The sequence below is a fragment of the Phocoena phocoena genome, chromosome 5, assembly GCF_963924675.1.
Source record: "Phocoena phocoena chromosome 5, mPhoPho1.1, whole genome shotgun sequence".
NCBI classification, from domain to species: domain Eukaryota; kingdom Metazoa; phylum Chordata; class Mammalia; order Artiodactyla; family Phocoenidae; genus Phocoena; species Phocoena phocoena.
Genome location: NC_089223.1, coordinates 20,586,397 through 20,612,585, shown reverse-complemented (window position 1 = coordinate 20,612,585; position 26,189 = coordinate 20,586,397). Strand labels below are relative to the sequence as shown.

General features: G+C 44.9%; 1 pseudogene; it reads left to right on the top strand.

The window, feature by feature from the left end:
• Positions 1 to 7,110: 7,110 nt before the first annotated feature.
• LOC136123119 (transmembrane 9 superfamily member 1-like) lies at positions 7,111 to 25,685 on the top strand (annotated as a pseudogene).
• Positions 25,686 to 26,189: the final 504 nt, after the last annotated feature.

Below are 26,189 nucleotides of genomic sequence, written 5' to 3'. Positions count from 1 at the left end.
TTTGTTCTCTGATGTATCCCTACCGCCTAGAAGGTGGCCTGGCATATATAAAGTGTTAAATAAATATTTGTCAAATGAGTGAGTGAATGAATGAATGGATGAATGAAAGCTATGAGATTACTTCTTGAAGGGTTAGTGTGAATTCTTTTAGGAAGTGCTATACTGGCTGATGTTAAAGATAAACTCCACTTTCTTAGCTCAAATTCTAGTGAATGAATTTGTATTACCCCAACTCTCAAGAGACTAATTTATGCAACAGGATATACTTTTTATTTTTGTAGTGGGAGACATACCTGATTTAGTATTTCTCTAGGAAGCACCCAAAAAAACTCCAAGGGAAACTATCTTTGGTATTACTACAATTCTGCTGAGTTGAGCAGTAGTTAGAGACCTCTCGGGGAGCCAAAGCAATTATCAGAAGGCTAATATAGAAGAACCTGGGATCAGTAAAAAGGAAACTACATAGGTTTAAAGGACATTCACACAAGTCACCCATACAACTTACATAAAACCACTTTCCTACTAGGCACACCCCTGTGTAGATCAAATTCTCCCCTCTCTTGGTGGTGCTGAAGAATCACAGCAAGTCACATTGTTAGAATTATTCCTTTTCCTAGATTCCAAGCTAGGAACTAGACCTACATGAAATTCCAGGGCCCTATTTTTTTGCTTTGAGCTGTCTGTGAACCTATTCTCATCAAGGCAGCTGTCTTCTTGAGTTTGTGCCAATTTTACCTGCCTCCCAGTTCCTGGCATCCTTTGAAATCAAAAGTCTATTGAAGGGGCTTCCCTGGTGGCGCAGTGGTTGAGAGTCCGCCTGCCGATGCAGGGGACACGGGTTCGTGCCCTGGTCCGGGAAGATCCCACATGCCGCGAAGCGGCTGGGCCCGTGAGCCATGGCCGCTGAGCCTGCGCGACCAGAGCCTGTGCTCCACAACGGGAGAGGCCACAGCAGCGAGACGCCCGCGTACCGCAAAAAAAAAAAAGTCTATTGAAGGTATTTGTTGGTGTAGGGGAGCAAAATTCACCACCCCAAAAATTTCTCTTTGGCATTATTTTGAGCTGAACACAATCAAGGCCCAAAAGACTCAGGAAGAACCCTTGATCTTCCCCCTAACTGCCTAAAGGATGGAGATAGAGGACCAGTTCCTGGAAGGGAGCCTTCACCATAGGTAACTATTGTATGAACTAGGTGTGCAGACAGGGAGGAACCTGGCAAGGTCTGTTTGTTAAAATTCCTCTCCATGTCTTGTTATCTCTGCATGGCCCAGCAAACATTTGTTCACCAAACATTTGCTTTTCCATCTCCATGTCAATTTCCTTCCTCCCCCTTTGAGATCCCAAACCACCACTCCCAACATCCTCTTTTGTCTTTAACTGAGGATGGTCTTTAAGGTGAGGGTTTTGGTCGTTTTGGCAAGCTACTCACTTCTGGGTCTCTCCCTTGTATGCATGTTATTAAACTTTTGTTTGATTTTCTCCTGTTCATCCATCTCATGTCAAATTAATTCTTAGACCAGCCAAAAGAACCTAGAAGGGTAGAGGAAAATTTCTTCCTCCCTGACATATACCTCTTATAGGAAGTCCTCCGAGCCTCCATCTGCTGTCTCTGGGTAATGTATCTATTTCTGTATGGACGTGCATGTGTTTCTGTGTGGCTCTCCATGCATCTGCATTTAGGTATACCAGCAAAGTCTTGTGCTTTACTTCACAAGCCCAGTGAGGTCATTCACCTCACTGTTTTAGCACATCGCCCAGCAAGGATGCATACTTATACATATCTGGGTGTTGAGAGTATATACACATATTTGCTATCACAAGTCCTCCGGGGACACTTGGAGGACTGCTGGCTCCCCTGAAGTGAGAATCTGCTTAAACCAGATGACAGGCGAGTCAAGGGGGAATCTAGAAGACTAGGCCCTGCTCGGACCCCGGAGAATCTGTTATTTGCTGAGCCAGGAGAAAAGAAAGGAATGAGTTAATGTGAGTGCTGGCAAGTCTCAGAAGAGTATTTTGCTCACAAAAACTGAAAATAGCATGTCAAAGTAGGACATTTGAGCCTTATGGAAAAGAATTAAAGAGTATTTTGTAACAAAATGCTGTTAGGAAGGTAGGGAATCTCTACAGACCCATGTGGGTCTGTAGCACTATGGATCCAAAGGGTCATTTTTAGCTCATGAAACATAATAAAGTTAATTTCCTAAAAATGAAGATTTCCCCCACCTGCCTTTGTAATACGGGTGTCCTTAGTCACAGTCTACCATGTCACCAGATAGGACAACAAATTATTTTCTTTAAGCAGCGGTGCTGTGGAACTCTCACAGACACTAGAGCTCCCAATAATTTTCCTGTGAGTTCTGGGAAATCGTGTCAACAGAGCAGCAGGGAAAGAATGAGAAGCTGCGGTTACCTTGAATGTTCTGGACTTAGGACTTCAGAGGTCAAGGTATTGGGCTTCCTGAAACACCACCGCCAGTCCTGCCCTTCCTTCCCTCCTCCCTCTGAGACTGGGCTTTGCATTCTCAAGAGTGCTGAATGCATCTTGAATTGAACCTTTCCTTAAAAAAAAAAACAACCCTAAAAACATTTTCATCACCATGTATGAATTGCCTCTCACGACATAGTCATGTTACATCAGAGCTACTGCTTATCCACACGGTGCTTTCAGACACATTGGAAAAGGCATCCCTTACACTTTATCTTCATCTATTAAACAAGTTGTCTTAACATACTGATTTTTTTTTTAAATAAGACCCTTTTGCGCCAGCTGCAGGAAAATTATCTGTGATGTCTAGGATGTGAACGGAGCCCTTTTAGAGTTAAAACCACAGGCCCGAAAACCAAACAATTTGATTCAAACTCTAGCTCTGCCTCTTCCAGCAAATTGCTGAACTTTTCTGAGCACTAGGTTTCTCCTGTTTGTAAAATGGGGATAATATACCTGACAGTCAAGCTCGTTATGGGGATTAAATGAAATGCTGTGTGTAAAGCACTTGGTATGATGCTCACCAAACAGTATGGGTTGGGTACTTCCCTGGTGGTGCAGTGGTTAAGAATCCGCCTGCCAGTGCAGGGGACACGGGTTCCGGCCCTGGTCCGGGAAGATCCCACATGCCGCAGAGCAACTAACCCCGGGCGCCACAACTACTGAGCCTGAGCTCTAGAGCCCGTGAGCCACAACTACTGAGCCCACGCGCCTAGAGCCCCTGCTCCGCAACAAGAAAAGCCACCGCAATGAGAAGCCTGTGCGCCGCAAGGAAGAGTAACCCTCGCTCACCGCAACTAGAGAAAGCCCACGCAGCAGTGAAGACCCAACGCAGCCAAAAATAAATAAATAAATAAATAAATAAATTTATTTTAAAAATAACAAAACAGTATGGGTTGTATGAAAAGGACAGGAACACACATATTAACAGCACACATGGTGTTAATTAAAAATAGGTTATCAGGGGGAAACTTAAAAGCATAGAAGTAACGAGTGTTGGTGGGTCTCTGAGGTCCCATCGTGCCCCAGAGAGGTGTGTGGGACTCAGCATAGGAGGCAGACACATCATGGAAAGATCCCAGGAGAGGTGTTCCACGCCTTTAGTGCTCTACACACATTTAGAGAAAGAAGCACGGGAACATCTAGGTAATTCTGTAGTAATGGCGCTTCCTGAGCCATGAAACAGACAGCCATGTTAGAACGGGGAAGCTTCCAGGCTCAGCCTCCAGCATCAGGCTATTCCTCCCTTTTTAAAAAAATTTTATTTATTTTATTTATTTATTTTTGTCTGTGTTCGGTCTTCGTTGCTGCACGCGGGCTTTCTCTAGTTGCAGCGAGCAGGGGTGTGCGGGCTTCTCACTGTGGTGGCTTCTCTTGTTATGGAACATGGGCTCTAGGCGTGCAGGCTTCAGTAGTTGTGGCACGCGGGCTCAGTAGTTGCAGCTCGCGGGCTCTAGAGTGCAGGCTCAGTAGTTGTGGCTCACAGGCTTAGTTGCTCCACGGCATGTGGGATCTTCCCGGACCAGGGCTCGAACCCATATCCCCTGCATTGGCAGGCAGATTGTTAACCACCGTGCCACCAGGGAAGTCCCAGGCTCTTTCTTCCTTAGTTCACTCTGACCAACTGAGCTGTCTTCTTGCTACAAAAAGGGGAGGAATTGAGCTGCCACGGCCATGTGATTTTCTTTCCTCTGAAAGCATCACACAAGAAAACATGTGAGGAATCAAGCATTTGCTGCCCATGGCAAGGGTTGAACTCAGCTTTTCCAGTTTCTAAAGCCAGAGAGCTTTCCACTTGGCCGTGTTGCTTCCACTAACAAGTCAGCCTAGAAATCATTCAGAGTGTAACTGAAACTAATTCCAAATCTCTTACAGTCATAAATTGAAAAGGACATGAGAGATAATATAATTCAATCCGACATCTGCAGACAAAAGTGAGACTCAAAATGGGCATTTATTAGGTTACCAGTATGAAGTGGCAGAGTCAGGCCTGAACCTTCATCTTCCAAATCCCATTTCCTCTTAAACTGCAATAAAGTGCAATGTAAACTTGTTTAGCACACAAGTCACATAGATCCTATTAAAAAGGGCTTTGTGGCTTTAATCTACAAAGTTTGAGGAAAAGACAACAGCTTCCAGAGTAAACTGAGAGAGTAGCAGAGCCAAAGATGATTGATTCATTTTGTTCAAACCCTTGGAACCTCCTAAATAAGAAAGGAAAGCTAGATAATTCAGCAAATAATGATCAAGAGAACACTACTTACTAACATCTATGAGATGTAGTCAAAGATTTATTCAGAGGAAAAGTCATAATCTTAAAACCTTTTTAGCTTAAGAATGAATATGAAGGAAGCGACTATTCAAGAAGACTAAAAAAAGAATAACTTTTAAAATCTAAGGAAAATAGAATTTAAAATGAAAGCAGAATATGATGATGTTGAAAACAAAGTCAGTGGCATTGATTGTTGGGAGACAGTGCTCCCATGGGTGGCTTGAATTTCTGCACATCTCAGGAGCAGACACACTGACTACATTTGTCCTAGACTTATCTTTTCGAGGAGGTTTGTGTAGCAAACAGCTTGGGAAGCTAGAGGGAGTGCCCCTACCTGGAGCCAAGGGCAGGCGTTCTTACTTTCCTTATGAAAGAGTTGGGTCTGCTAAGCTTAGGATCTGGATTCCTCTCCTCCAACCTACTACGTGAGAAAGCATCACGCGACCTCCATGGCAAGGACCTGTGGGAAGCGGCAAAAATGCTGATACTCTAGCTGTCTTGCACCTGGGAGACTCGCATGCTCTACCAACAGACTAACTAACCTGTTAGCTTGCAAATAGGATAAAATCTCAGACCCTTCGAAGGTCTTCATATTGATAAAGAAATCTAGAGCTGGTTCATCACAGAAAAGAGAAAACAGCTACAATAATAAATAATCCACTAAGTTAGACTAATCAAGGAAAAAGAGGAAAAATACAAATAAAGTTAGGAATTAGAAACTGGATTGACACACATATATAGGAAACTATAATTCTCTTTTTTTTTAACTTTATTTATTGAGATGTATTTGACATAAAACATCGTATTAGTTTCAGGTGTAAAATAATGATAATGACTTGATATTTGTATGTAAGAAATTTAAATTCTTGTAAAAGAATCATTTGTACAAATATGTATTCCTATTTTCAAAGTCTGAGTGAAATGGATCGTTTTTGAGGAAAATATAAAATATCAAAATTCATTCAAAAAGAAGCAGGAAACTTAAACAGGCCCATCTCATACCAGAAATTGAGAGGCCAAAGCCAAAGTCTTGGTCTACTTAGCAGATTAGCCATGTTCTCCCAGGACTTGTCTGCTTGCTTTTTCCTGGCCATCGATCAAAGGTGGATACCTCAGCCGGCAAGGCCGGTGTGTGTCTCTGGCTGGAGTTGAAAGTGGAGGTGAAATCTGCCAGTCTTGACTCCAAACATTACGATGTGATAAAATGACCTAACAAGTCACACTTTTTTCACTGGAGAAAGGGGTGGGAGGGAGGGAATAATTTTTATTAAATAATACACACACATATTTCTTATGAACCCTATCCTTTAAATCTTAGGCCATTTTCTTTGTTTATAAAATAATACCTTTGCCCTGGAAATGCCGGCTCAGAAGTGACTGATTTTGATTGGACAAGGACAGTAAGATCACCAGAAAGAGTCTTTTGGTGCATGTCAGTGCCTTTCTTGGGTTCAATCTGCTACCATGTACGATGGCCCTTGCCCGGACACTCCACCCAATACAATAAAGCAGTGGTTCTCCAACCCGCAGCGTCAGCATTACCCAAAAACTTGTTAGAAATGCACTTTCTCAAGCCCCATCCCAGATCTACCGATTCACAAACTCTGGGGGTGGTACCCAGGAGTCTGTGTTTCAACAAGCCCCTCCCCTCTGGGTGATTCTGATGCACAGACAAGTTTGAGAAGTGCTGTAATAGACCTCACTCAAGTCATCAAATTTAGCATCTATCAGAGCCCACTTCCTGTTGGTTGCACCAAAACGACTCAGAAGGAAAAAATTCCACTCTTTTGCAGCCCCCCTCTCGCTATAAATAGTGAACACTTGCTTACCAGCAGCTGGAGTTCCGGCCCATCCTTGTCGGAGCTCTCCATCTCCGTCAGACAGCTGCTGCAGAACACCAATAGCCAAAAGAACAAGGATATTCAGCTGTGCTGGGGGAAAATACGACCGTCTTTTAGGTCTCGCCCAATAAAGTCACAAAGCAGATTTGCAGTAGAAGTTTAGGAAAGGAAGGGGTGCCCCACTTTTTTTTTTTTTAATGAGCAAAGTTAAGATGGAACTAATACACAGCTACAGACCCTACTCCTAACTACATGTGAGATTTAAAGAGACAGCAAGATCTAATGCTGAGGCAACAAAACTGAAAGGACCGGAAACCCGAATCCTTTCCCTGTCTCGGTTACTAATTCACCACATGACCTTGGGAACATTACTTAAGCTTTTAATTCTTTACTATTCCTGTCTGTGAAATATGAGAGATAATAATCCCTCCTCCCCCCATCACAGATTGATGGGGAGATTCATTTCAACCTCCAGAAAAGAAGTTTTTAAGAGAAAAGAGCCACAGGCAGAGATGGCCCTAAGGTACCTCAGGCCAGTCTCACCCACTTCCTCCCAAACTCAGGGAGAAATTGGGGAAAAGCTAGGATTTTAAAGACTCCCTAGCTCATGCACATGAATAATCTGAGCTTCTAACCCAGCACTGACACCCGCAAGCAGGCAAACGGGGCCACTTCAGCCCTTGGCTTGTCCCTCTGATTGGGAGGGTGGGGAGAGGTGTAGAGTGTCTTTTTTTTTTTTTTTTTTGGTTTTCAAAGCACCTTTATGGGAAAGGATCTGATTTGATTCTAACTACAACCTCATGTGGCAGGCAGAACAGGTAGTATTATTTGCATTTGGTTGATGAAGAAACATACTTGTTCAGAAGTAACTTCAAGATTACATGGATAGTGGATTGTAGAGTTGATATCAGAACCCAGGGCTCCTGACTCGAAGCTTCTCTGTTGGTAATAAGGTCCCAACTGTCACTCCTATGTAGTCATTTTCTTCCATTCCTACCTCTCAGCTTTTTTAACTGGCTCCTGTACACTCTACCTAATTTTCCCTGTCATGTTTTTTTCTTCAGCAATTTCTATCTTAGGGCACTTTTCCTTAGTCTACTCCAGACCTTCCTACACCTTATCCCTCTTCTTCTAGGCCTTCATCCTGTCAAGTAATACTTGCTCATTTCGGAGAATCTCAACATACTAGGGTGTAACCAGTGGTTCTCAACAGGGGGCTTTTTCTTTTTAAAAATATTTATTTATTTATTTGGCTGCACCGGGTCTTAGTTGCGGCTCGCAGTATCTTAAATTGTGGCATGCAGGATCTAGTTCCCTGACCAGGGATCGAACGTGGGCCCCGTGCATTGGGAGCAAGGGGTCTTAGCCACTGGACCACCGGGGCAGTCCCTCAACAGGGGCTTTCGTCTCTCAGAGACATTTGGAGATATGTCTGGAGATATTTTTGATTGTCACCACTGGGGGACGCTACTGACATCTAGTAAGAAGCCAGGGATGGCGCATCGTACAAGGCATAGGACAGCGTCACAACAAAGAATTATCCAGCCCCAAATTTCATTAGTGCTGAGGGTGAAACCCTGCTCTAATCCAATGCCTGGGGAAGCCTTGTCTGACTCCTGGCTTGCTCTTTGTAGGTGGAACGGCTGCGCCAGGCCATAAAGGAACTATACTATTTTGAATTTGTGGTGGACAACTTGCCAATCTGTGACTTTGTGGGCTACATGGAGGAGAGTGGCTTCCTGCCTCACAGCCACAAGTCAGGACTCTGGACCCATTTAGACTTCCACCTAGAATTCCACAGAGACTGGATTATATGTGCCAGAGTCTCAGTGCGGGACGTCAAGCCCCCCAGTTTAGATGGGTTACGACCTCATAAGTTCCTAGGCCTCACCCACACCTACAGCATGCGCTGGTCTGAGACGTCAGGTGAGCATTGGAGTGACAGGTGCGTGGTGATGATGGCGGTTTCTTTCCCCAAACACTGGAAATCCATTGGTAGTCCATCATCAATTCCATGGTGCTTGTGCTTTTACTGGTGGGTTTTGTGGCTGTCATTCTCATGCGTGTGCTTCGAAAGGACCTGGCTCGGTACAACTTGGATGAAGAGCCAACCTCTGGAGGTTCTGGTGATGACTTTGACCAAGGTGACAATGGCGAGGAAATTATCTATACAGATGTCTTCCACGTCCCTCCATATCGTGGTCTGTTCTGTGCTGTGCTTGGTGTGGGTGCCCAGTTCCTGGCCCTTGGCACTGGTGAGGTGATAAAAAATTAATCAGGGATTTCTCTCAAGGGGTAGGACTAAGTAGGTGGTCTGTTCAGAAAAAGATTTGCAGATCTTCTCTTCTGTCCAAGGTGAGGGGCAGACCTAAGGGGTGGATGGCTCTAGCAAGGATGTGTATATTCTATTGTTATTCTATTGTGGGTTTTCTAGACAACAGAACTGGGGGATATTGTTTGGATGGAAGCCCTGGGTCTGGGAGAAAGCGAGCTAGCTGATTCCTCTGAAATTGCCAGAAGAGGGTTGGGTGAAACCTGACACAGGCTTTCCACTATCACCCTGCAGGCATTATCGTCATGGCACTGCTGGGCGTGTTCAGTGTGCACCATCCTGGGGCCATTAACTCAGCAGCCATCTTGTATGCCCTGACTTGCTGCATCTCTAGCTACATGTCCAGCCACTTCTACTGGCAGATCAGAGGCCAGTGTTGGGTGTGGAACATCATTCTCACCACCAGTCTCTTCTCCGGTGAGGACAGCCCTTTCCCTGGTGGGCCAATTTAGGAACTTAGAACACATCATGGAACCTGCTTCCTCATCCTGGATCTGCCAGTTTGAGGCTGTGCTGACCCACAGACGACTGAGCACCTGTTGCGAAGGTGCCTTTTCTTAATTGAAGTATAGTTGATTTACAATGTTGTGTTTGTTTCAGGTGTACAGCAAAGGGATTCAGATCTATATATATATAATATTCTTTATAATATTTTTATAATATATATATTTATAATTTATATATATATTCTTTTTCAGATTCTTTTCCACTACAAGATATTGAATATAGTTCACTGTGCTATACAGTAGGTCCTTGTTGTTTATCGATTTTATGCATATAGTAGTTTGTACCTGCTAATACCAAACTCCTAACTTATCCCTCCCCACCCTTTCCCCTTTGGTAACCATAAGTTTGTTTTCTATGTCTGTGAGTCTATTTCTGTTTTGTAAGTTCATCTGTATCATTATTTTAGATTCCACATATAAGTGATATCAGATGATGTTTGCGGAGGGTGATTTTCATGATTCTCTCTTATCCCATGGCCACCCTGATCAAATGTTTAGAGTCCAAAATAGGGTTAACTGCCTCACAAATGAAAGGTACCTATAGAGAAACTAGGTGGGTTTTTCTAAATCAGAGGGTAAAGATTACATCCCAAGTCACCGCCTGGACAATCTCTCCCCCAGCACAAGCCCTTCTAAGAGGTCTGTGCTCCGCCCCACCTCCTTCCATCGGGAGCTTCCTCAGAACCTGTCTTTTCTGCACTCTTTCTTTATGCGTTCTTTTTTTTAAAAAAATAAATAAATATTTATTTATTTATTGTTGTCTGTGTTGGGTCTTCGTTGCTGCGCGCGGACGTCCTCTAGTTGCGGCGAGCAGGGGCTACTCTTTGTTGCGGTGCGCGGGTTTCTCATTGAGGTGGCTTCTCTTGTTGCGGCGCACGGGCTTCAGTCGTTCTGGCTCACGGGCTCTAGAGTGCAGGCTCAGTAGTTGTGGCGCCTGGGGTTAGTTACTCCGCGGCATGTGGGATTTTCCTGGACCAGGGCTTGAACCCATGTTCCCTGCATTGGCAGGCGGATTCTTAACCACTGCACCACCAGGGAAGTCCCCCTTTATGCATTCTGACTGCTCAATACATGTTTATTAAACGAAAGGTAAAAGAAGAGCGAATGGCTTAATTCTTCCCCTTTGAGAGAACGCTCGACACACATTTTATCCTACTTTCGCCTGCTTGCTACAGTCAACCACGTGCCCTGCATTATCCCCACCGAGGACTGCCTGGGGCCATTGCTTCTCGAGATGTAGGACTTTATCACAATAAGGAGCCTTAGTTGTTGTTCAGACGACCTTCTTTTACGTATTAAATTGAGGCTCAGAGAGAAGATATGACCTGGATAGCTGTTTTGTCTAGAAACTTTGCTGTTAAGGTATTAAGTGATTGAGTGATAATCACTATATCAAAGGGCTTAGAAACCTTCAGAAGCCAAGAATAGATCTGAGATAAAAATAACATCTGGGCATTGTCTTTGAGGCATGAAGAGCGCACTCACGCAGAATTCAGCATTTACCCCGTGTTAATACAACCCAACTAATTCAGCCACAGTCAAAGAGAGTGAAAGTTTAGAAATAGGGTTGATGCATTTTGGCTCCTACAGACCTGCCTGAGTCCTTCCAAGGGCTAGAGACTGCCCCTTCCAAAGCCCTAGGGGAGAGGGAATGTGCCCTCAAGGACCTCTTTTTTTAAAATTGAAGTATAGTTGATGTACAGTGTTGTGTTAATTTTGGAGGTACAGCAAAGTGATTCAGATATATTATATATATATATTCTTTTTCATATTCTTTTCCATTATGGTTTATTATAAGATACTGAATATAATTCCCTGTGCTATACAGTAGGTCCTTGTTGTTTATCTATTTTATATATAGTAGTTTGTATCTGCTAACCCCAAACTCTTAATGTATCCTTCCTCCACCCCCTTTCCCCTTTGGTAACCATAAGTTTGTTCTCTATGTTTCTGTTTTATAAATACGTTAATTTGTGTCATATTTTAGATTCCACATATAAGTGATATGATATGGTGTTTGTCTCTGTCCGACTTAACTTCACTTAGTATGATAATCTCTAGGTCCATCCATGTTGCTGCGAATGGCATTTTTTCATTCTTTTTTATGGCTGAGTAGTATTCCATTATATATACACCATATCTTCTTTATCCATTCATCTGTCGATGGACACTTAGGTTGCTTCTGTGTCTTGGCTATTGTAAATAGTACTACTATGAACATTGGGGTGCATGTTTCTTCCCACATTAGAGTTTTCTCTGGATATATGCCCAAGAGTGGGATTGCTGGATCATATGGCAATTCTATTTTTAGTTGTTTTTTTAAAATAAATTTGCTTATTTTATTTATTTTTGGCTACGTTGGGTCTTCATTGCTGTGTTCAGGTTTTCTCTAGTTGCAGCGAGCAGGGGCTACTCTTCATTGCAGTGCGCGGGCTTCTCATTGCAATAGTTTCTCTCGCTGTGGAGCATGGGCTCTAGGTGCACGGGCTTCAGTCGTTGTGACACATGGGCTTCAGCAGCTGTGGCTCGCGGGCTCTAGAACACAGGCTCAGTAGTTGTGGCACATGGGCTTAGCTGCTCCACGGCATGTGGGATCTTCCCGGACCAGGGATCGAACCCGTGTCCCCTGCATTGGCAGGTGGATTCTGAACCACTGTGACACCAGGGAAGCCCTATTTTTAGTTTTCTAAGGAACTTCCACACTGTTTTCCATAGTGGCTGCACCAATTTACATTTCCACCAACAGTGTAGGAGGGTCCCTTAATGTATCCCTCAAGGAATACAATCAAGAATTTGATAGCTGTTCTGATCTCTCCTCACTTGTTCTAACCAATGTATGAGGAAGGCCTTGGGTTTTGTCCATCTTAGAGATGAAAAACTTGGGACTTGTGGAGAAGCATCCTGCTCAGGTGGACGAGCCATCATCCAGAAAGGAATTCAAAGCTTAAAATGAAGTCCAGGGCTTCCCTGGTGGCGCAGTGGCTGAGAGTCCGCCTGCCGATGCAGGGGTCACGGGTTCGTGTCCCGGTCCGGGAAGATCCCACATGCCGCTGAGCGGCTGGGCCCGTGAGCCATGACCGCTGAGCCTGCGCGTCCAGAGCCTGTGCTCCGCAACGGGAGAGGCCACAACAGTGAGAGGCCCGCGTACCGCAAAAAAAAAAAAAAAAAAAAAAAAAAATGAAGTTCACCCAGTAAGGTAGGCCTAGATGGAGCTCTAAGGTTCAGAAGCCTGTCCTGTCTTTGTCGTCCCCGCTTTCTCTGCTCCTACATTTTGTCTCACTTTCTTTGTAGATGTTGTGTCCTCAACCTCATGTCTGCCCAACACCCTAATGTCTGGGGCTTACCCTCTCTGGCCTCACCTCAGGTCTTCTCCAAAGCCAGCTACACTTTTCTACTCGAGGCCTCCCCCTCGATCTCCCCTCCCAACATAACTTGCTTCTCCTGCATTGACACATTTTTGCAAAGTAAAATGTTGCTACTTCAGATACAGCAACAAGAGACCAGAAAGGGGAACAGATGGCCAGAGACAGGGCCTCCTCCCTCTGATAACAAAGTCGGGCCATGTTCAATTCATACCACATGATTTGCTAAAGTGGTATGCTCTCTCTTGGAACGATATATGCAGAAGGCCTCAAGCAAGACAGAAAAATGTCCCCACAAGTCCCCCAAACATAACTCTTCCATGATCATAGCACCGCCATTTGTATACTGTCTACCAGGTATCAGACACCCCAAGTCTCACCCCCATCCTGTGAGGTGCTACTACCCCCATGTTACAGATGAGAAAACTGAGGCTCAGAGACATTAGTATGTGGCTAATTGGTGAGAGAGCTTGAATGTGAACCCAGGTCTGCTTGACTCCAACACCTGTGTTCCTAACTTTCCTCTACATTCGGTTTAACTCTGAGACGGCTGACTCATTCCAAGCTGCACCGAGAGCCAGACAGTGTCCTGACATGTGGAGCTGCATCGTACTCCTCTCCCTCTTCTATATCCCAAACTCTCACCTCTGTGGGAACCTGATTTCCTGCCGTTTTTCTTTCTGCCCTTCCCCCGCTCTCTTCGACCTCTCTACCTCTCATGGGTGGTTTCCGATGGAAAGGTGTTGACAGCTCTTCATAACTATCCTTTTAGTTCTCCTTTAAAAAAAAAAAAAAAAGAACTACATTCATATTTTAAAACGTGGACGCATGGCTCAGTGATGTAAAAAATTATGTCAGAACAAAGAACATAAAAGACAGAATCCTTAGAAGGCGACGTATCAACCTGCACAGCCCACAGCAAAGCTACACGACGAATAAATAAATCACAAACGCCTCCAATACCTGCTGTGCCCTGGAAAGGCTCTCTGGAACAAGCAGCAGTGAGAGTCTTTGTGCTTACCTTGCAAACCTCACCAGGGTTAAAGCCCTGGCACCATCGGAGAAGAAAGTTGGAGCATGGAGCCAGCCCTTAACTAGGAGTCAGTCAACTACTAAATACTGAGCAAGCATGAAGCGTCAGTCAGCCTCTCTGGGCCTCATCTGGAGAGCTGTTTGTTTGTTTGTTTTTGTTTTTCTGGAGAGCGTTTTTAAGGTCCAGCTCTCCCCTGCCACTCTGAGTGAATATCTCTCAGATGAAGCCTAGGAATTGCTATATTTTAAAATTTCCCTGAGTGATCCCTACCCACGGCCAGATTTGGGAACCACTGAATGAGATGATATCTAAGATACCTTCCAACTCTAAGAACTTATGATAGTTTCCCTTACCCCACTAAGGGCAACTTGATAGCATCACCACATAGCTGGTATTGCCAAGTACATCCCAAATGTCACATAAAGCAGGGACACTGGTTTCTGTTGCAGAACAGAGACCATGAGGATGGATTTGAATGACCATTTGAAATCAAGACCCAGGGAGGGGCTTGGCTGCCACCCAGAAGAGAATGGGGTTTGGCTTTGATCTGTCTGGATGGAAGGGAGTGGATAGGGCACTGGTAACAAGTACTTGACAGAGTCCTGCTGGAAAGGGTGACTCCTTCAAACAAAGCAAATTCCTTGCTTTCTAGTTTATTGACAAACACAGCCAACTTAAGAGTTTATGTTTTGTATCTAAATATCCTTGATGAGCAAAATTTCAGTGATAATAACATCTGGTGGGGAAGAGATTTTAGACAGCAAAACGTGAGATGCTAGTTCTTACTTTAAAGAATTTTTTTTTTTTAAATATATTTGGCTACACAGAGTCTTATTTGTGGCATGCGGGAGCCTGTTCCTTGACCAGGAATCGAACCCAGGCCCCCTGCATTGGGAGCACGGAGACTTAACCGCTGGGCCACCACAGAAGTCCCTGGAGGCTTTTTTTTTAAACTTCTATTACTGTTATGAGTGGAATTGTGTCTCCAACCCCCAACCCCGCAAAAAAAAAAAAAAAGATATGCTGGAGTCTGAATTCCAGGACCTTAGAATATGACATCATTTGGAAAGAGGATATTTGCAGAAGTCAAGTTAAAATGAGGTCATGAGTGTGGGCTGTAATCCAGTGTGGCTGGGTCCTTATAAAAGGAGGAAAATAATACACAGAGATAGACATGCACTCCAGGAAGACCATGTAAAGACACGCATGGAGAAAATGCCATGTGCCTGGAGTGATACAACTATAAGCCAAGGATTGCCGGCAAACACGAGAAGCTGGGAAAAGACAAAGGCTTCCCCTACTGGTTTCAGAGGGAGCGTGGGCCCTGCTGGCACCCTGATTTTGGACTTAGCCTCTAGAATTGTGAGACAATACATTTCTGTCATTTTAAGCCACTCAGTTTATGGTACTTTGTTACAGAAACCCTAGGAAACGAATACAGTTACCAACCTAGACTTTAAAATAATGATAATAACAACAACAATAATGGCCACCATCTATTGCCTGGTTTTACGTGCATGGTCTCATTTAATCCTCTCGATAACCATGAAATGGGTTTATTTATCATCCCTACTCTTATTTTATTGTCCTCTCCATTTTTTTAAAGAAGGTGGGTGTGACCAAGTAAGGTTAAGAAATTTGCTGAAGATTACACAGCTCTAAAAAGGAATGGGACGTGAACTTGATCTCGGGCTATCTGACCCCAAAGCCTTACTGCTGCTGACCCTAGAGTAGCCTCCGTGGAAGAACTAAACCTAAGCAATTCCTCAACTACTGATGCCAATATTTATGGCCTAGTGTCATTATTTTGTTTAAAGTAAAGTTGCAGGCCAGATACCTACAATTAGGTAAATACCAAAGCACATTAAGTAAAATGTAAAACGGTTTTAAGTTAAGTCATCTGAGATTTAAATCAAATAAGCGGGATAAGACCCTGCTTCTATTAATATAAGCTAATCAATGATTGAGTCTACGTATTTATAACAGAGGTGACAAAAACAGTGATATAAGAAGTGTGACTGTTTTTATTTTACAGTTGACGAAACTGAGCCACTTCAGAGAGTGAAGTTTTTATCTTAGAGATGCTCTGTACAAACTTCCAGAATTAGGGTTGATTGGAGTTGTTTCAGGATAATGGGTCTTTCCCAAACGGAACACTTTCTTATGCAACATAATACAAGAAATTTTAGAAGCTCCCATCAAAGGAGCTCCCCTGCTTTCTGAAGCTTAACTTTTAAGCAATAAAAGCTTTGACCTCAAAGTGGCAGCACAAAGATCAGATACAGGGAAAACATGACTGAAATTACCTTGTGGTATTTTCAGTGATGAAATGATGATTTTCAATGATGAAACCAAAACGGAACCTATTCTTTTTTAAGCTGTGTTGTCATGTTTATACGTAGGTAACTCAAGCAGAAATTTCCTGAGAAAGCTCATGGGTCACCAGTATGACATACTTGGAGCTTGATCTTATGGAAAAATTCTCACATGTTAATTCTAGCCTCTAGAATTAAGCGTGTGAAGAGTTGGTGTCAGCCCTGCCTGCCCTCTGTTGGCACACAGATCTGCAGGAATGCTCCCTCAGACAGGCTCAGACATGCCCGCGCCTAGGAGATGTGGCTTTTGTCAACGGCCTCGGTCCATCAGATAGATGCAGGAGTGAGGCATGGCCATGACAGCTGGGCATCCCTCTGAATCGTCCACACCCTTCACCCTACTGCCCCATCCTCCTTTGTTGGGAGCTGCTTTTCCTCAAGCACTAGTATTCAAGATAAACATTTCAATTGTATTTCTTATTCATTTTCCCAGTTTTGTTTCCTAGATTCCCAAGGTTTTTTTTTTTTTTTTTTTCCCTACTGAGCATGGGAGTTTAAATAGGCTTTTGTGGGCTAGTCTGGGAACATTGTTTCCAGTAAAAAATGCATTCTGTGTTGGAAACAAACAACATACACAGAGAAACGTGGTGAACACCACCTCTTTGTAGAGTGGGGACTGCCTGTCCAGCCTCATGTATCTGAGTGAAAGCCTCCAAGGGTTCTCTTTTGAAACCTAGTCAGCCCTGTTTTTTTTTTTTTTAATGTCTCAATCTGGGTTGGAAAACTATGAGTCTGGCCACATGTGGGAGATCCTAAGAAATAAACGGTTTTGATGTTTGTATCATCTGTTTTCTAACTGGCAGAGAGGGTTAGAAATAAAGCGATATGACTCCTTCTTCCTCTTTGGGAAAACACCAGCCCTCGGAGGAGAAGGTGGTGGGAAGTGATTGAACTGTTCATTCACTTGACAAAGATAATTTACATAATTAATTAAATCATCCAGCAACTATATACTGAGTGTTACAACCAGCTGGTCACTGTTCTAGGTATTCCAGCGGAAATTCTGACTGAACAAACAAGGTCTGTGGGGTGACTGACACTAGGTTACAGAATAATACAAATAAACAACAACATGTCGCAAATGCTATGATGAAAATGAAACAGAGGAAGAATTAAACCGGAGAGGTGTGCCCAGGTAGCTCCTTTTCATTGGGTGGCCAGGAAGGCCTCCCTGAGGAGGGACTTGTACACTAACACCAAAACCCAGCTATGAGGGAAGCCCCATACCACATTGTTGATAGAGGTTACTATTGGTTGCTAGGATTTCAAGTTTTACTTTCTTCTTTTCGATATTCTACTTTTCTAATATCTCTACAAGTAGTGTTTTTCTTCTAAAAGTAATAAAGTAAATGGTGATTTAAAATTATACATTAAGAGTGGGTTGTTGGGGGGTTTCCCTGGTGGCACAGTGGTTGAGAATCTGCCTGCCGATGCAGGGGACAAGGGTCCGAGCCCTGGTCTGGGAAGATCCCACATGCCGTGGAGCAACTGGGCCCGTGAGCCACAATTACTGAGCCTGCGCATGCAATGAAGAGTGGCCCCCGCTTGCCACAACTAAAGAAAGCCCTTGCACAGAAATGAAGACACACACAGCCATAAATAAATTAATTAATTAATTAAAAAAAAAAAAGAGTGGATTGTTGGGACTTCCCTGGTGGCGCAGTGGTTAAGAATCTGCCTGCCAATGCAGGGGACGTGGGTTCGAGCCCTGGTCCGCGAAGATCCCACATGCCACCGAGCAACTAAGCCCATGTGCCACAACTACTGAGCCTGTACTCTAGAGCCCGTGAGCCACAACTGCTGAGCAATCTCTGCTTGCCATAACTAGAGAAAGCCTGCACACAGCAATGAAGACCCAATGCAGCCAAAAATAAATAAAATAAAATTTTTAAAAATGACTGGATTGTTTTGGGGCATTCCCTGGCAGTCCAGTGGTTAGGACTCGGTGCTTTCACTTCCAGGGCCCCAGGTTCCATCCCTGGTCAGGGAATTAAGATCCCGCAAGCCATGCGGCACTGCCCTCCACCCGCCCCCCCCCAAAAAAAAGACTGGATTGTTTTTAATTTAATGAAGTTCTTCAAAAAACATTTTTCTGTCCTAGTCCATGTCCATAGCTCAAAAATCATCTGTCAGACATAAATTGCTCCCAAGATGGCTATTCTCAGCAACCTGTTCCTGATGGGCTTGTTTGGATTGGTCCTTCAATGGCAGAGAACACCTCCTGGCAACAAGCTCCCACACATCTCCTAGACACCTACGTGTCCAGACTGTACTAGGCACCCTGAGTGCCTAGTGCAGCAGCAAACATAACTTCTGCCCTCTACCTCAGCCACCATCACCAGAAAAACAAACCAAACAATGTGCGCCAAGTAGTATGTCATCTCAAACATGAGAAGGTCACCCGGGACGCCCCCATAAAAGCATACCTTCAAAGGTGGTCAAAAGGTACAAACTTCTGGGCTTCCCTGGTGGCGAAGTGGTTGAGGGTCCGCCTGCCGATGCAGGGGACACGGGTTCGTGCCCCGGTCCGGGGGGATCCCACATGCCGCGGAGCAGCTGGGCCCGTGAGCCATGGCCGCTGAGCCTGCGCGTCTGGAGCCTGTGCTCCGCAGCGGGAGAGGCCGCAGCAGTGTGAGGCCCGCGTACCGCAAAAAAAAAAAAGGTACAAACTTCCAATTACCATGTAAATAAGTACTAAGGATGTCATGTACACCGTGGTGACTACAGTTAACACTGCTGTATGATCTATAGGAATATAGATAAGAGAGTAAATCCTAAGGGTTCTCATCACAAGAACAAAAAATTGTTTTTGCTTTTTCTTTTTATTTTATCTATATGAGATGATGGATGCCAACTAACCATATTGTGGTAATCATTTCACAGTATATCTAAGTCAAACCACTATCCTGTACACCTTAAACTTATAGAGTGATGTATGTCAATTATATCTCAATAAAACTGGGAGGGGGAGGGGGTGAGCATACCTTCAGAGATAAAGTCAAAGTTTCCTCTGCAGTCTGAGGCCAGCCATGTATATATATGCTCTTGTGGTTTCATCCCCCATAATTCCATTTTGCCTGACACCATGGAAATTGATGTAGGGTTTCCTCAAGTACTTTTCCTTTACCCAGCCAGCTTCTAGAATTGTTTCTCCACCACTGTCCTGTCATTCCCCTTTCCTCTGTATGTGGCTTTTCATGGTCTGGACAGCTATGGCTCCAATCCCAATACCACTACTGATACGACCACAGATGGGTTATTTAAATTTATTGTCTCAGGTTTCCTCATCTGTAAGTGGAGATAATACTCTATAAGGTCATTTTCAGGATTAAGTGAAATCACATAGATCAAAGTCCTGGGATACAGTAGACTGTCTCTGAGCACATTTTCTTCTCACTTGTCTCCTGCCCTCCTATGCCCACCATCTAAAGGATCTCATCACTCTGCATGAGATGTGTGGTATGTGAAGGCCCAATGGGCCTTGATTTGAGCTCCATTCAGCCATGTTTTTGATGTGGGATCCTGGGCAAGTCTTTAAATCATCCTGGTCTTGAGGATTACTTGGAGATACTAATGAGATAATAGACACCAAGTTGCTTTCCACTCAAGATAGAGCTCTCCAAATACTAGAAGAGTATGGTAACAAGAGAAATAGGCCCTTGGGAAAAAATGAATCTATAAATGAGATACATCCACTGCATAACCCCAAATTTTTCGGTAAGCATTTTGAAATAGGAAAGTTAATTGCAAAATACCCAAATCTTATACAGGATTGATGGGAAGTAAGAGAAAATTGACTTGCCCCTCTTTCTTATATACAACTTAGAATGAACCTAGCCTGCTTCAAATCACAATCTTTTGTCACACCTGAATGGGTAGGGAATCCCAGGGGAGGCCAGTCCAGAGAGGGGGAGGATAGTCAGCATGGAGAACGTGCCCCGTCTTCCCAGCTGAGCAATAACTAGGCTGCCCACACCCATAGAAAACCCATGCTCAGCCCATGCTTGAGGAACTGCCCAGATGCCCGGTTGGGAAACGATGCTCAGGGCTTGTAGAAGACCTGCCCACATAACACGGCTGCTCAACTAGCATTGTTCTCCAAGGCCCTGCACTGTCCTGCCACCGGGCTTCTTCTTTGTGTTCCTCTATCTTGAGCACGGAGCATCTGAGCTGGGTTCTTTAAATTGGGCTGAAAGATATTCCAAAGTTGGCCACAGCACTTTTTCCTGGGAACTGATCTATGGACTCAGCAAGGAGGATCGATAGGACTTTAAATGACCTGAAAGGACACTCTACATTTAAAAAGGCTGCAGGTCCCCAACAAAGTCCATCTGGGAAAGGGGTGGCTTAGCAACAAGCCCCTCTGGGTGGGGGCTAGCTATGTGTCAAGGATGTCATTTCAATGTCAGGGGTTCCAGAAACGCTCTGTCAATCTGTCCTTGTTGGTAACTTGAGTTAACAAGGCCATGTGAATATTTTCATCTCTGGATTGAGTTCAAAATCAGAGTCCTGTTTGCTCTCCATCTATGTTGGAGTAGATAGTACCTGCATCCTCAAGGTGAAATTTCACAACTTAAGTCATCATAGCAAAAGGCCAGCCTCTCTTCTCACGCAGAGAAGAGGAAAGATATCTTTGAGTTGGGTGCCCAGGAAAAGATGGACAACTCTATCGCATCACAGGACCTATGGACCTTAATAAGCCTGATCTCCTTATTCAAAGTGCATGGTGGCCAAAGGAAGGTTAGGTCACTGTTGGTAGCCCATGAAGCAAAATGAGCTGCTTCTCCAAGAATTTGGAAACCAGGTCACCCTCAGAAAGTTAGACTAAAATCTGCGCGTATGATGGATTGGACTAGGATTCAGCGGGAGTAGACCAAGACAGTGACAGAATTTGTGACCGAAGAATTTGGAAATACCCCCAAATTCCCATCAAAGTGACTTGACTGCAATATCAGGAAGGTAGATATGGAATGTGATTATGACTTTAAAAGTGTAAGTCTGCCTAGTTAGGTGTATAGGATGCTGTGTGGAGAAACTGGTTTGAAGAGACTAGTGCATACGGAAAGGAAGCCCAAACTCTCAGAAGGTGGCAGGGCCATCTAAGCAAGGATGGATGGGTGTGGGGTGGGTGCTTCATTCTTTCAGGGCATTGTGTCAGGGGCATTTCTCTGTGGACCATACAACAAATTTCATTTATTCTAACTCCAGGCTAAGCAAACATCTGGATGGAACTTGTCTTCTCAAGTACATTTATCTATAGAGACTGATCTTGCATGGCAACGTGAGTATTCTGGTCTGCCGGTCATAATTTGGGTACGTCCATCAGTCTCTGGGGTCTGGTTAATGCGAGTTTATTTGAGGAAGGTCAGGATCTCGGCCGTGATGAATGTTGTGACATTTGTGATAAATAAGACAGCTGGAAGTGCCCTTCCATTCACTCTGTGGACAGTAATGTTAAAAGATACACAATGTACCCACCCCTGCAATGTTAGCATTTGCACATGACTGATTACAGGACCCAATAACTTTAATTATAGCCCAGGAAAATAATTTTTTTAAAAAGCAATAAAATAAACTGATACTTAAGAAAACACATTTGGTTTTGATGGTAATTGTAGTTTTCAACTTCCTGCATCCTATTGATTTTTCTGAAGTACTTTCTAAAGCAATCACCTCTTTGAAATCGTTTCCAATTTTTCTTTCTTCTTCTTTTTTTTTTTTTTTCAAATCGTGTCATTCTGCAGCTTCACCAGACCCAAGCCTGACAAGGGCTTTCATATCCCATAATGGAAAGACCAAAAGAAGCAGGCACACTGCGGAGGAAGAATATTTGTCCAGAGTGGACCCAAATAGGGAGACCTGGGCTGTGTCTTCCTTTCCTCCATGCCCCCAAAGGGCTAAATTTAGTTTACAGGATATACTGCGATGACATTAACATGTTGCAAGAACAAGAATCAAGCCAAAGAGAGAAAAATAAGCTTAATGTGGTGCAAGATATTTAAATGCCATGGCAACTAGGATGTCTTCTCTCTTATTTAACTCACTTCCTCAGGTCAGGTCATCCTGCCCTCTCTCCCCTGCACTTCCTGTTGCTGTAATCAAATCAGGTCACCCTGAATTTGTGAGTCCTCTTCATGACTGCAGTCGTGTCTATTTCCAGCAGAATGAATTTTCTCCATCTCTTCCTTTGCTCCCGGACCTTTATTTGGTGCCCTTGATGTTGCCAGTTGCTCTTTGCTCCACATGCTGTAAATGCTTCCCTTTCATCCACATCTCTTCCTCCACACCCTTCTCCTCAGTGCTGCTCTTCCCGCCCCTCCCTCCAGCTTCTGCAGTTGTCACTAACACAGTTAGCCACTTGATTAGTAACTCAGTGATTCAGAAGCCAAGAACCTTGGTTCTTCTGAAAGGTCCATGTTTCTCTTCCTAGAGCAAGATAAAGTTCCTCCCTCACCCCCAGATCTCAGTGCCCTTACGCTGAGATGACACGGGGGCTTGAATATTCCATTTGCCAGGGTTGCCCCTGCTTCTTCCCCTTTCTTTTTCTGTGCATGTCCCCGGAGCTCTTCATGCTCTATTTAGCTTTTCCCCAGGAAAGGTGGACAGAGAAGGTTTGAGCTTAGCATTTTGGTAGCCCAACCTCCTCATTCACAAATGGGAAAACTAAGGTCCAGAGGGCTTAATTGACCAGTTGCATGGCTAGCCCTTGGAGGAACCAAAACAAACAGGGTGAAAACTCAATCACATTGGCAGATTTGGTGGGAAAAAGTCTTGTTAAGGGGTGAGCAGTGCCAATAAGAGTACTGATGATTATTTAAGAGTTCCTTCACTCATTCTGCCCTCATCTCCCTGCCATCAGTGTAAGCAATAGATCAAAGCAGAGCGGGCACGCCAGTCATAGATCCACCAGGACACCTGACGAGGCTCTGCCTCGTAGGAGCATGAAGACCCTGAAGACCACCTGGGCCCCTCCAGCCCCTACCAGCAGGACAGGATGAGGGCTCAGTGACAGCCAGACTAATGAATTCCACACAAGTCCCACATCCACTAGGCTTTTCGCTATTTGCCAGCACACACAGTGGTGAATTGACAGAATTTTTCCCCCTCAGTGTAAAAAGATGCATAAAATACATGATGCCTATGAAAATATATTTATTGCAAAAGTTATATCAGTCTTGTAAGTAAGCACCAGCCTTCTCTGTGGAAAGACATGGGTGGTAAAATGAATAAAATAACTCAGTATTTTGACTGCTTCCTGCAGTGGAAGAGGGACTTCTGTTTCCCAAGCTGAGTGGGAAGAGAGGGATTTATCCTTGGATGCAGAGGAAGAAAGGCAGGGCAGCTTAGAAGAGCCACTCCTTGGTGTGAGCGTGGAAGCAAGTCCCACCCCAGAGCCTGGCTGTTGGGTGTCCTGAGCCACCCCTTTCGTCCCTGGTAGGGCTTGTTCTGGTGCATTGGGATCTGCTGAGTTAGGAGCTGAGCTCTGCTGCCGCCGCCCCACACTGTGATTAAGAGCTCAATGATTGATTTTCTAGCCCATGACCACACTGGTGGGGACACAGTATGACAGAGGAGACTGGCGGGAAGCCAAGTGGAAAGAGGGTTTATGAAATGAGCTCTCAATGAAGAAAACTGTGGGAAAGAATGCAATGGAAGCAGATTTGGGGCCAGTAGATGTGGGAAAATAGAACTCAAAAACGCTCTTCAGACTCGAACTGAAACAAAGCATTTTGCCAAACACAGGAAGAGGATGCAGTGTGTGAGAAAGACTCAGCACTGTTTATATAAAACAGAATATTCCTCTCTGCACAATCATCACTGACAAAGCTTCACCTTCCTTCTGTACCAGGCACTGTGCTGGGTTCTGGGGCTATAAGGAAGAATCAGTCAGTCAGTCTAGAGAAGGGGATTGAAAACACACAAAATGATGTGTCAAAATGCAAATGGCTCTTAAGGGAGTCATCAAAACATTTTGCCTAAACTTTGGGCCCAGAGCCAGCAGGCACGAGTGGTGGGGGGAGGGGGCTGGGACTGTGTCCCAGGTGTTGCCTGCCTCATGTGCAAACCTTTTTTTAAAAATTTTGTTTTATTTATTTATTTATTTTTGGCTGCGTTGGGTCTTCGTTACTGCGCGCGGGCTTTCTCTAGTTGCGGCGAGCGGGAGCTACTCTTCGTTGCGGTGCGCGGGCTTCTCATTGCGGTGGCTTCTCTGTTGCGGAGAACGGGATCCAGGCGCAGGGGCTTCAGTAGTTGTGGCATGTGGGTTCAGTAGTTGTGGTTCACAGGCTCTAGAGCACAGTTGTGATGCACGGGCTCAGTTGCTCTGCGGCATGTAGGATCTTCCCGGACCAGGGCTCGAACCTGTGTCCCCTGCATTGGCAGGCGGACTCTTAACCACTGCGTCACCAGGGAAGTCCCTTGGCATCTTTTTTTTGCCCTGGAAACTGGAGAAGATGATTATCTGGCGGGTTTTTGTGCATCAGTGTAACATGTAAGAGAGGAGATGATATGTTTAAAAGGGGAAAATGACAAAAAATATCATATAACTCAAAACCAGTGAGTGACCAAGCTCAGTACATGATGGCTGGTTTTTGTTTGTTTTTCTTCTTAATCAGAAATAAAATCCTGTTTCTGTGGGTCATGTTTGAAAATGATGTAATCCAAAGTGGGGCTTTCATCTTCCACTGCAGGAACCTCTTCTCTTTGCAGATTTGGAACCCAGGTATCTGCTCTGGAGGACTTTAAGGAGGTTCAATTTAAGCCAGAAGACTTCGGAAAGGTATCGACTAAGCCGGAAGGACCTCTGATCAGTTTAGCCTAAGCTGGGCGGACCTCAGAGCCTCTAGTCTAAGCTGGAGGGCCTGATACCAGTGTAGCCGAAGCCTGTGATCTCCAAGGGGAGGAATTCAGGCTGGGAGGCGTGTCTTCCCAGGGCCCTTAGGCAGGTGAGCAGCTCGAGGACCCAAGTTTCCTAACGCCTGGTCCAGGGCCCTTCCCTCTCTTTCTGAAACAGTCAAAAGGGGTTGACATTTCTGGCAGTGTATGGGACAAATGTCCCTAGCATTGTTCTCTTTTTTCGCAGAGGAAAAACTGAATTTAATAAGAAACTCACAATACTCGATAAAAATACCTGGCATTTAAGCACAAAGCCAAAAGCAAGGCGTGGTCTCCCGGGTACTGGAAGTACTTTGAAATCCACAAAGTCTCATTCGCGGTTAGGAAAACAAAATGGAACAACTTTCTCGGCTCCCTCCTATCCTCCCCCCGCCCCCTCCGTGCAGTAGCTGTTCTTGGCAGACACCCAAAGCGGCACCCGGTAATTCCACGGCACATTGTGTACATTTGCATCCATTTAACCAGCTATTTACAGCCGCCCTTTGCCGCCACCTGTAAGAGGCAACGCCATAATGACGCTAAGTGGCGGGGCTGCGAAGCGGGTGCCCCGTGATGTTCTCCGCTTAAAGAGCCCGAATCTGTGAAAGGTTGGCACTTGGAGAAACAGGGAGACGGCTGGGGACATCACACGTACGGGGGGGAGGCGTGCCAGACGGAGGGTCCCTCCTCAGTAGCTCCGCTCAGTGGCTCCTTTTCTTTCACCACAAGCGCGAGGAGGGAACTGCCAGGCCTTCCGCGCCGCTTGTTTCCTGCCTGATAAGGAGCCCGCTGCCATTTGGATCTGAATTTCTGAATCACCCGAGACGCCTGACGGTCCCGAGGAGGGTGGGGACGCAGCGCGCACGGGTGGGAGCCGCAGACCCGCATCTGGGCTGGATGTCACCCCCTTGAGTTTGGGAAACCTGCTCGCGGATGTGATGCGGCAACGCGGAGACACCTGCTCTCCAGTGCGTGCCGCACTCGTGCAGCTCCGGGTGGCAAACGGGGTGAAGTGGGGGCGAGGGCGAGAGGAAGTTGAGGCGCTGGAGCTTTAGGAACGCTGCCTTAGCTTGCCTTGCTCTTTGGAGGCTGTCCCGAGGGGGGACTGG